The following is a 13,153-nucleotide window of genomic DNA, read 5'->3' on the forward strand; positions in this document are numbered from 1 at the left end:
ATATATCATATAGCATGATACATGATATATCATATAGCATATATCATATATGCTATATGATATAAGCTATATGCTGAATGTATGTATTATAGGAAAATAATAACGTTGATTTGCTATTCATATCAGGAATATATGCTTCTGCTTTTTGTTCTATTTCAATGGAATATATGATTTTCCAATTAACATTATAGTTTTCTTCTCAAAACGCTAGCTCTTACGTGAATTTTAAACAGGCTATAAATGAATGGTGCGATGTGAAGCGTATCCTTAAACTATGTTCTGACAAAAGAGGAAAGTTTCGTATAATGAAAACTATGAAGCGAGACGAATTTCAGATATGTTGGACCAGAAACGAATGATTGAATGGGAAAATTAGGAAGTATTTTGAAAAACTGTCTTTGTAATTGAATAAAGGATGGAAATAGAGCCCCAACCTCCACCTCTAAGAATCGATGAAGCTTATGAAAAAAATCTTCAAATAATTCACACGATGACTGATTTACTTTAAGTTTCAGAATGATATGTGGACAATCGAGTACAAAAAAGGAGTAAAAAGAAAGTGGGAAAGTAGCATAAAAAAAATTCGCGTATAGTATACTAGGTGCTATGAAGAGGCATTTTGTTTCTAATTTAATCTTTTTTTTCTTGATTTATTAATGTTGTTTGACTAGAACAGAAAATAGTAAACAATCACCAATGCGATTTAGTAGAGGGTGAAGAATAACATTGAGTGTGAACCACGTGTGACTATGACTTCTGTTAAGACCAATAGAGTAACGAATAGAAAAAGAGATGCAAAAGCTAAAATGAATACAAAATATGCATAGCTGGATTTTAGACAAACAGAGTTGAATAAATTACAAGTAAGCGGGAAGAAAAAATAAGCTATGTGCATATTAGGTGAAAACACAAGGAAACTCCATTTCTAAAAATTAACCTGAAGTAGTCTTCAAGCCATTTCAGGACCAAAAACCTGAAGAGCCCAATGTGTCTTGACCAAATGAGGAGTGGTATAAGGAAAACAGTAATATAAGATAACACGAACCAAAATCTTAACCAATCTGTCAGTATTGGTCTGTCTTTGCCAAAACTGGCTTAAATGTTGTGATTGGTTAAAATGTAATGCCACAATTTACAGATGACAACAACTAGTTCTCACATTTTACAAGTATTGCATTAGACCCGCCGCCGAGTATGGCTGTTTGATGTATGCTGGTGCTCTGAAAACGTTCTTGGTACCACTGCAAAAGATCCAGAATAGTACTAATAGGGCAAGTTCAGTCGTTCCCCACGACCCTCTGGCTGTTTTCTGCAAGCATATAAATTCATTTCCTTCTTTAGAGCTTGCTCGTATTGTGCTCCCAATTGTCAAACAGTTCGTGGTAACGAGCTGTAGTAAGAAGCGACCCGCCTCAATAGAAACTGAAACTTTAAAAAAGGGAATTTTGGATTCCAATAGTTACGTCAAAAGAATCGCATTTTAATGCTGATTTCAAAATTATAAGTTCTATCTAATATAAGTTCTATAGCCTCTTGAAATGTCCTAAACACATTATTTCTATTTTTTCCTTTATTCAAACCACCAAACTTCCACGCCAAAGCTCAAAAAATCACCTATTGTTATCTAAAAATTATCTTATGCAGTTTAATATCTGAGGGTCCTAGATGTCTAAGGGAGCTCCTCCGTATCTACTACTAACAAATACAAAGTTGAAACAATAGCAACCAATCAGGTTTAAGCACCTTTTTTGTTGCTTGACCTTGTATCTCCGCCCGAGTATATTTGACCTTTAACCTCATCCTAGCATGACGCTTCACTTTATTGGTCTGTCCTAGTAATGAATCTGTGGCGAGTTTTTAAAGAAGCTATAGTGCTATCGGTAAATGTATAAATTATTTGTTAATCTCATCCATTGTTTCTCAAACTAGAGGTCGTATTGAGCTAGAAAAAACTAAATTCTAAAGTGTAAAGAATCTGTTATTTATCATATATTTCAGTTAAAATAAACATACAAATACCAAAATAAAACTTAGAAAATGAAGATTCTTGTGTGAATTAGTAATGAAAGAATAACTTTGGCTCCACTAATAAAACGAGTGATAATGTTCGTATTGCTCTTTAATATAATGGGGGTTGTGAGCCATTAGGAGGTTGGGACACTAAGAAGGTTGATGAGTTTCCTGCTCCTAGTCTATTGTGTCCAGACTTGCGAATACTATACACTCCAAGTAACACCATATTTCACAATCATCATGTGTCTGTTCTTTGTCGGAAGAATGCCCCTTTATGTATAGCGTACAGGTGTTGCGCCCTATAAAAAAAGCAAATTAATTAAAATTTACTCATGTTTAAGAGTAATTTAGTACTAGTAAATATACTATAATTAGTATCATAATCTTAATCATTATTTTTTAGTTTTTTTATAATCTTATTTTTTATCATTTTGATTTTATTTATGATAAAAATGTTTGTATTATAAAGATTATATAAACGTTTAAAATAATATTAAAGTAATTTTGGAACTTCATTCATTATAGTTTATTGTTTTAATTTTAAATAATAGTTTTAATTTTTATATTCTGATTAGTAATTTTGTTACTTTAATTTAAGATGATAAAATTGTAATTAATATTAACTCTCAGTAAATTCAGTAAAATGCGTCCTGTAAAAGTCATTTCGATTTAGATGCTTCGGGAAGCTTTGAATGATGCTGAGACCATTCGACCTGAGTTAGACAGGAGCTTACGGGTACTTTTCCCTGCAGATGCTTATCGGAAAACTGAGCTGCTAAATGAATTCTATAATTTGACAGCTGAAGAATTAAAACAAGAGCAATAACTGAGGTAATTGACCAATAATTGCTCGTACTCCTCCGTCTGGTCTCCTACTGCAGGCAATATCAGGGCTGCCACAAAGTTCCTAATATCGAGTGAAGGTCTCTATTGGTCCCTTCAATTGATAATGGTCCCTAAGGTGCCTTTTTTGCTTTGGTTTAAAGCTCTGTATCCTGAAAACTCCCAATACCTATGAGTATACGGTTTTCAATGCTTTTGTTTTGATTGAGATTCTTGGAAACCATTTTGGCTTGTCTAGGAAAGACAAAACTTGGCTTACATAGGCTACAGCGTTACTGTCATGACAGAGCAGACAGACTAGTCGTGAAAAGGAGTGACCCCCTTTGCCTCTAGAGTCAATAGGCCAGGAGGTGGCTAGGTTTGGTTGGTTTTTTAATTACTTAGAAAACTTTTTTCTGGATATCACTTTGTTCCAGGCAGAGGAAAATAAAAAAAAGAATTGCATAAAGTACAAAATACGAAGGAGGTGATGTTAAAATCAGGTTTGAAGTGCGAGTCTGAGCTTACATACATTTCTTGAACTATTAGACTACTTCCTGGCACCATTTTTTATTTGAATATGTTTTTGGTAATAACCTATATATTTTTCTACTAGCTTCTGTTCATTTTTTAAAGTTAGGATTTGGAGTTTTAGTTTTAGTTGGAATGGGAAAGTGCAAATTTTGAGATATTTGCCTGGAAGAGAAAGATGCGATGGGACGCCAAATGAAAGACTGGTGTAAGGGTGTTCCATCAGATCTGTTCTCTTTCTACTGTCATATCTACAATATCTCGCTTGTCCACCATAGGGGCTCCTACGCTTTACCGCTGAACGCCAGAATTGCTGAACATAAGAAGAATGTTAGCATAAAGCTAACGCCCAATCAGCTTTATCTCTCGGTGGCATCTTCTATGGAGGGTGGCAAAATGGCAAAAGTGCCCATGTAACTAGGTGCTTACGTTGTATGGGATATAACAACAGTTGCACAAATACATGGGCTCTGAAGATGATTGAGTCTAACTATTCTCGAAAATCCGCAGACGGATAACAATTATATATGGAAAAATGCTCCAGTATACAGTGATCAAAAACTTTTTTCAAGCAAACTATGTTTGCTTATTTTTAACTAAGTCTCTTGGACCATATATCTAGAAGATGACCTTTGATGAAGTTGGTAGAAAGCAGTTGGTGAGAGTGTTAACTTTTCTGCATCCCAATGAAGTTTCAAACACAGTTTCTGCTCACAATTTAATATATTTTGCCAGGAAGTTACCCATCGCAACGCAAAAAGACATGTTAGTTGACGCGTTTAAGCTAGTCCGGTTATCAAAACTTCCATTGGAGCCAGGAAAGATCGACAAATGGAACAACGTGATCCAGGGAGGAACGTATCCAAATTTGTCTTAAGTCGTAAAAAATGCTTTAACTAGTTTAGATTAGTCTGCCAGCATTAGGCGAGGTTTCTCCCTTTCTGGATGAGTTCTCGGCAAAGAAAGCACTTCAGTGAATGAGTGAACTTTGAATACAAAACTGGGATAGGTTGGGCAGATTTAGAGGACGTATGCAAAATATTGTTGTCACAAAGAGCTCGAAAGAGTTATCTTCTGTACCTACAGCAAGAAAAAGCCTTGAAAGAAAAAAATCGAAAAAGAGCAGCAGAATTTAGAAGCATGAGAAAGGCTCTCTCTGAAAATACAGACAATAGAGACTCTTGAAAATTTTTCTCAAAGAAAAATAAAGCGTTTGGTGTCAAGGAACAGGCCACAGACGAGTTACTGAAGGAAGCTCATAACCAGCTTAAAAGGGCACGGAAAAAAAGGACGTAGTCGAAATAGAGCAGGCTATGATAAATGAGACTTAAAGAACCAGCACCAGTTAGAATCAATGAAAAAGTTTCTGATCTCATCTCTGTTCCAGTAGAAGGCAGTGCGAAAAATGGAAACAAATAAGTTGTGTTCTAGTTACCGTGCTCTTATCTCTTTCATCATATTTTTGCATCTGATTTTTTATATTCAAAAGTAAAGCGCTCATAAAAAAAAAGAAGGAAAAAGCTTCTTTCGTGAAATGATGATTATCAGGTGGTTGGTTTCTTAAGTTTCACTTGGGCTCTGATCACGCAGAGATGTCTGCAAATGATCATTCCCATTATTTTTTCTTAGTCCAGTGTCATTTGATGTTGTGTCACTGCGTTTTCTTTCAAAATCTTTTTGAAAATTTAGTTTTGTAGTCCATTTTCCGTCCAGAATGGTCCCTAGAGAGGTCCCTTTTTTGACTAAAAAAGGTCCCTAAGTCCATGAGCCTGTAGCAGCCCTACAATATTTACTTCCAAAGAACTTAGGCAATTTATGAGATTGGAAATTGACGCTAGAGTTGAAAAAATCGTAACGTCGCGTGTTCAGCGTTTCTTGGCATTTGAGCACACCCCTACTCTGCACAAATCGTACTGTTTGTGGTAAAGAATTGTAAGTAAGAAGCGACCCGGCTCAATAGTAACCGAATTTTGAGTTTTAAAAACTACTTCCGAATTTTGAATTCTAAAAAACTGAATTTTTATACTTATTGGTACATCGAAAGAATCGGATTATTATGCTGAATTCAAATATATTCTTTTCATTGATGGGTAGTCTTACCCGTCAAACAAATACAAAGTTGAAACAATAGGGAACATCTTTTTGAGACAGTGGAAATCAATTCTGTGAATATTTCGGCCCTATATCCATGGGCCATCTTCAGCACTTTACGAGAAAGAGAGAGAAACAAATATGTATATATAAAGAAACTTACACTAAAATGCGAGAATTAAAACTAATAAACAAACTTTTATTTTCAAAAAGTTCAGTTACCTTGTTAATAACATGATTAAGAGTACATCTGACTTAGATAATTCAAAATCGAGTGCTAATAAATGCAAACTCAAGGTGAAGACTATTAAGGAAAGCAGTCATGAATTCACTACAGATAAAGGTATTTGCAAATATGCCTGGATTGCTATTTGCAAAAAAGGGAAAAAATGTAAATTTGTGCATGTTTGCAAAAGTTTTAATATTTAAGGTGAATGTAAGGTACCTGACTACCAACTACTACACCAAAAAGTTTGTAGCAAGTTTCGAAGTGGTCTTTGCTTCGGTTGTGACCGAGTTCATTTGAATCATGGTTATGACACATTCAAAAGACGTTTTAATAGTACCCGAAAGAATTCTCGTCAACTGTCAAACTGTCTCCCGAGTATTATCACTATGAACAATAATCAGCCAAAAACCAAAGTTCGCCAAACTAGCCCACTGTTCACACTAGCCCTAAAAAGCAACATAAATCTGAATTTTAAACGGCACCAAACAAACACATTCAGAACTCATTTCCTAGAATCCTTCTTGCAAGTGTAAGTTCCCTGGTAAATAAAATGAATGAACTACAAATTATTCATGACAAAAACCAGACTGATATTGTTTGCCTAACCGAAACGTGGTCTGCCAGCCCAGATTCGACAAAGATGGTATTTCTCTATCTCATGGTGGTGGAGTGGCTTTTTTTTGTCGGTGTACCCTCCCAAATCGAATTCTTTCATTTTCTGAAATAGAGATCAACTCCAAAACCGAAGTTCTATAGCTCTGGAGCAGACCCAAAAACCTCCCAAAAGAAGTATCTTGCATTATTTTTTATAATGTTTATTACCCGCCTCGTGGTGGATTTAAGAAGGAGCTGACGTCATATCTGCAACTTTATATTCACATAATTCGGAGCAAGTACCCTTTTGCGGCCATTACATTATGTGGTGATTTTAATGAGCTAGACCAAAATTGGTATAGCTCTGCTCTTAGCCTTGATCAGGTAGTCAAGTCTCCTAAACGCAGTGATAAATCCCTAGACTCAATTTTTACCAATATTGAAGATTACTACTGTGCCTAAAAAATAGCCCCTCCTTTAGGGGCAAGTGACCATCAATACATCTGTTGTACCCTTTTATCATGCTTTCCCCCAAAACCATTTATCAATGATTCATATAAATCCATTAATGACGAGAAGATTGTTTATTTCAAAGTAAAATTTAGCTCTAAATTTTGGGCCGATATCCTATATCTTACCAATGGTGATGAAATGACTTCTAATTTTTCAGCAGAACTTTTTCAGTTATGCTGTGACACCTTTCCAGTGAAAAAAGTTAATCGCAAATCCAACTGTAAACCATGGATAAATAAATAAAATTGTGCCTAATAAATGAACGCGATAAACTCTTTTTAAAACTCTTAATTCTTGGATTTTTCCAAGGATCTCGGAAACTTCGAAACATTGTTGTTAGTGAAATCCGTGAAGCAAGAAAGTAGCATGGTGCTCAAGTGCTCAATAAGACTGTATTCTCACCCTAAAAAATTCTACAAAAGTATCCATGATCTTATAGGATAAGTCTCTTGAAAGTTTTTTTTATAACTGGATAGTAATGTTGATCCAGTGAGTTTGGATATCATAAATGATTATTTTGCTTCAATTTGTAAAATTCACCCGCCACTCCAAAATCTGCCGGCCAACAGTGCAGTGACTAACATTCCTGCGATTGAAATACATCAGACCGTACTTAAACTGGAAAATCTTGACACAAACAATTCAATTTACCCAGGTAATATCCCTACCAAATTGATTGTGAAATGTGCCCAGTATTTAAGTCTACCTGTAACTGCCATTTTTTTAACCAATGTTTTGTAGATGGTTTTTTTAGGCGTGTTTTAAACGAGCTATTATATCACCTATACCAAAAAATAAGACCCCAGAAGTTCCCTCTGACTTAAGACGAATATCAAAAAACCTCTATTTTCTCCAAAATTTTTGAAAGTTTTATATACAATTTCCTCTTTTGAAGATATTCATGATAAAAACAAACCATATCAGTTTGGCTTTAGGCCGAATAACAGCACCACGCATTGCTTAAATTACATACTTGACACCGTTTTAAAACATCTTGAGTTAAAAAGTTCCTACGTTGAGGCTGTGTTTGCTAATATTAGCAAAGTCTTTGACAATTTGGATCATCAGACAGTTATTGAAAATGCGAGGGCTTTAGGTACCAAAGATTTTATTTTACGTATAGTAGCTAGCTTTTTGTCTGGTCGTGAGCAATGTGTAGTCCTCCCTAATGGAGATTCATCAGGTTCTACCTCGATTTCCTGTGAAGCACCTCAAGGGACAAAATTAGGTCCTTTAGTATTTTTAATTGTTTTTAACTATGTTTTACCAAGTTTTGACAACGCTTTTACATTTGCGGATGATTTGACATTGCTTAAACTTTGTCAAACCACCAATACTTTGGACATTAAACTTGACTCACTGTTTAACAACTTAAAGAATGATTTTGACAATGTTAAACTCAACCTAAGCATACCCAAAAGCAGTTTGAAGCTATCCTCCTTTAAAAAAAATATACCCTCTATCAATAATTGCCTTTGCATACAAAATTTAAATACGGTTACAGTGCTTGGTGTGCAGTTGGACAATGTCTTAAATGAAAGTCCCACACTTCTCACTTATTTAATTCTGGTAATTTTCTCCTTAAATCTTTCTCCCTTCTCAAATGGTTCTCCTTATCAATCCAAAACTTTAAAATAATTTATTGTTCTTACATAAGACCCTGTTTTGAATATGCTTGCCCTGTCCGGCACCCAGGCTTGACCAAAGACCGATGTTCCAAAATTACAAGCATTCAAAAAATAGCAATAAAATTATACTTTGGATGTCCTATACTATATACGATGAAGATTTGGCTAGACTTGAACTTACTAAATTGGAATCCCGACGTTACATCCTTATCATGAACTTTGGTCACAAGTGCCTTAGTTCTGACTATCATCGGCGTCTTCTCCCCTCCTTCAAAACAAAATCCCCCAATCCTTCCTAAAACAAGACTTAATGCTCGTAGAGCTCCAAATACCCAACTTCACTTGTGTCCCCAAATGATGACGATGAAGTACAAAAACTCTTTTGTTCCCTATTTTGTTTCGCATTTTAATAATTGATTGAACTTTTTACCATGTTTATTCCTTAGCATCTGTTTTGTCATTGTAATTGTTCTGACGTGCTTATGCTAGCTTGTGTGCTATTTTAGCCAATAAATTTGATATTTTATATATAATAATATTTTAGCCGCCCCTGCCCCTAGAAAACTTTCCTCCCATGAAAAATTTCCATGTGGAAAATCCCCCATCAGAAAATTTACCGTACCCCCTTCCCCCCCCCCCCCAAAAAAAAATGTACGCACTTTTCAATAACAAATACTATGCGTAAACAATAGGTTAGTCCTATAACTGAAAGACCTTTGCCTACGGGCTTTGGAGGTCATGTTATTTTCTATGGCATAGTTATTGGCCATTCAATAATCTGAACAAAACAACTGTCTTCAAGTTTTGATATGACAACTTTGAGGGAAAAAAGGGGGGGGGACAAGTTGTCCTCCAATTTTGGTGGCACTATAACCTTTAATTTTCTTTCAAATGCGTCCAAATTTCCCTTTCCTGATATTCTAGGGCTATTGGTTTGATGTAATCATCCAATGGGAAAACAATCAAAGAGAAAACAAATATATATATATATATATATATATATATATATATATATATATATATATATATATATATATATATATATATATATATATATATATATATATATCAGAAATAATTATACAACTTAAAAATTACAAAGTTTGTGATAGATGAGTCTATTTTGTTGTGTGCTCTTTTTTTATTACTTAGTAATATTACTTGTAATTTATATATATATATATATATATATATATATATATATATATATATATATATATATATATATATATATATATATATATATATATATATATATATATATATATATATACATATATACATATATATATATATATATATATATATATATATATATATATATATATATATATATATATATATATATACATATATATATATATATATATATATATGATAATAATAATAATAATTTATTTGTTACCCGCTTGTTTTGACAATTTAAGCGGAGTAAAAACTTTAAGGAAAGAAAAACAAAATAACAAAAACAATACAATCAATACAGTCTAATTAAGGGCGGTAAGGACCCAAGCGTTGACAGGCCTCAGCACCTAATCTAGCATGGAGTTTTTTATAAACAAAAATAATATAAGTGGCACAAAACTTTCTAATAATCTTCTGATTTCTATAAGAACGCGGCAGATACAATAAATATTTGCAATAACGAAAATACAGAACTCTTATACCTTGCAAATCTTGATCGCAATATATAGAATAAAGTCTGGATAAAGCCTTTCGTGATAATCTTTATCGGTTCGAGACAGTTTTTGCGTATCCAATTTTAAGTTTTCTTTTAATATCATTAAGCCCGCAAGATCGAAAAGCCGATAAAGATGAACAAATACTACTAACAAGCCACCGAATCGAAGAAACGAGCTTAACTGAAAAATAACCATAAGCAAGATCACTACTTTGATATTTAGCATTAAAAACTAAATATTCAAATTTTTCAGTATTAAGTTTGAGGCCAATTTTCTCAAAAGAGTTAGAAACAAGCTGGGTCGACGTAATTAGGCTAGATTTAGTGTGGCTGATCAGAAGTAAATGATCTGCGTTTGCAATATACGAAAGATTAGTTAGGCCTAAAAAACATGATGGATTAATACGTGGCAAAACAGAATAAAGACAAGCATTAAAAAGATAAGGGGATAAAGCTCCTCTTTGCCTAAGACCAGAATGGATGGGAATATTACCATTGCATGTGTCACCTGACTTGAGTCGAACATTTGAATTAGCAAACCAAAAACGAAAAGTTGATATAATAGACACATTAGCACCAAGTTGGATTAAAGAATAACAAAGTTGCCTATGGTATATTCAATCAAATGCTTTTGATTCATCGAGTGCACAAAAATGAACGTCAAAACCATTTTTATATGCTTCAAGTAATAGTAAAGCTATAGCACGACGAGCATGTTGGCATCCTACATACGGCTTGAAGCCAAACTGATTAGACATATGATCTACTTTAGACGAAAGATCAGGGAGCAAAACATATTCAAATACTTTAATTAAAGTACAAGCAACCGTAATCGGCCTATACGAAGCGCAACTAATTGGATCCTTACCACGTTTCGAAATTGACGTAATGTTACCAACTAAAAAAGAATCAGGGACTAAAGAAGAGCAAAGAAACATCTGAAAAAGTAACTGCAAGTGATAAACTAATTCCTCCGAATCAGTATTGAGGTGGAAAGCACTGATGCCGTCTATATCATAAAATTTCGATTTAAGTCTCTCTACACTTCTTTTGACACGGTCAACACAAACGGGAGGTACATGACCTTGAGCGATTTTCTTAGGCAACAGATTAGAGCAGAGCTTGGCAGAACCGTATATATCACTGTATCGAAAATGTTACATTGAATGATACATCAAATGATACATTAGGAGCAATGCCAAAGCGTAGGACGAATATTTTGTAACAATATCGACAGCTTTGAACTTGATTATTGAACACCAAAATATTTAATTCCTTTAGACTCAATTGTCCATAAAAAGCATTATCAAAATAGTTTGTTAAAACTAAAATATTAAAACTAAAATTCAAAAATCAAATAAAAAATTTCAGTCTAATTTTAAATACCAAAAACTAATATATTGAACGCCTTTATACGTCATAGCTGTAAAAATTTAATAGTTTTCAAAGTGACAACTAGATAAATACAATCACTCCTGGAAAAAAAATGATAATAAAAACAAAAAACTTATCTGTTGAGAGGGAAAATACAAAAATCTCCAGCAATCCATTCAGGCTAAAACATTTTTGATTATAGTAACTTTATAAATCAGTTCATGGGTACTCTTGCAATCCAAACAAAAGTTGACGGCATATTTTTACCGTAAATGCCCCTCACTAAGTTATTTTCCTTGTATTTTCCATAATTATACGAACTTTCTTGTGTATTAATAACTGCACTAATTACTAATAAACCAATACATATTTAGGACATACATATTTCTTTATTGACGAGGATAGTTTCTACTTATCATTCATTGCTATGAAAAATTTGATATTTTTTTCCCTTGATTTCTTCCACAAAAAGCTGATTCTTTGACTGAATATTATCACTATTTAGGCTCTTATATTTTCTTTATTGACCAGAATCGTTTTTACTTACATTACTATGACATGAAAAATTTGATTTTTTTGTGTGTTGCTCCAACCAAATCATATAGGATATTTTTGTGGAAAACTGGAAAGGGGTCACTCAGTCACAAATTAGAACTTAAATTTTTCTTATTAAGGGTCAAAATATATTGGAAGGGAGTCAACAATGGGACAGCACACATTTTTCCATCGTTTTCCCCTATTCTGCTCTTTCCGAGGATCCCCCTGCCGGCACCAATTTAGAAAAAATATTGTCATACCTCTTAATTCTACAGCCTTTAAACGCTAAAAAGCTAATGTGGAGGTAATAATTTTTCGATTTTTCAATAGCCTAAGGCTGTTTTCTTGACCAATATGGAATTTTCTATCAGGCACTACGATCAAAGTGACCGTGAAAATACAGGATAAATAATTTCGACTTGGATGCAACCGTTCTCCGGACATGAGTGTCAATTTTGCACTAAGGTTGAAATTCCTTCAATAGTACTTTATCGCTTATACGATATTGCTTAGAAAAGACATTCCTGCTACCGTATCCAGCATATCGTTAAATAATCTGGAGTAGCTGGTAAACTAAAGCGTTTGTCAAGTATTACTAAACAAAAAATTGGTTTGATTGGTTAAAAAGTGTTGGATGCAAAACTTTTGTCATTGCACCGGATAGACCATAGTTTTGACTAAAAACTAACAAATCCGAAAACACAATCAAATTAAAACCTTTTTTAAGCTTCAAAAAGAAAGGAATTATAAGTGATGAAACAAATATTACTATAACCTTGACTTACCCCGAGTTTACACAAATGTGGTTATATTTTGCAAACCATCTCATACGACAATTCTGAGTTGAAATTTCAAGTTAATTCTTTTCTTTAAGGTTGTTTTATCGCTACTGTTAATAGTGTGCAATTCATTGGAAAACTTAAAATTCTTCAAATTTGACGAAGATTTGATAAACCGCGTATATATCATTGGAAAATCACTTACAAATATAGCAATTATAGTTCTGGATGAATTATCGTTGTGGCACGTAAAGAGCTATGGTAACTAGGGTTAAATATTCCTAAAATGTGGGCCAGTCAAACTCTAGCCCTGAGATTTTTAATTAGTAAATGTTATTATTTTCAGCTTTTATGAGAATCG

At 33.6% G+C, this 13,153-nt stretch overlaps 1 long non-coding RNA gene across 1 annotated transcript in view; it reads left to right on the forward strand.

Moving 5' to 3' along the window:
• Positions 1-13,153, forward strand: part of LOC136035373 (uncharacterized) — a 63,382-nt gene that overhangs the window by 27,655 nt on the left and 22,574 nt on the right. The gene's annotated exons all lie outside the window — the stretch shown is intronic.

The sequence above is a fragment of the Artemia franciscana genome, chromosome 14 (assembly GCF_032884065.1).
Source record: "Artemia franciscana chromosome 14, ASM3288406v1, whole genome shotgun sequence".
Taxonomy (NCBI): domain Eukaryota; kingdom Metazoa; phylum Arthropoda; class Branchiopoda; order Anostraca; family Artemiidae; genus Artemia; species Artemia franciscana.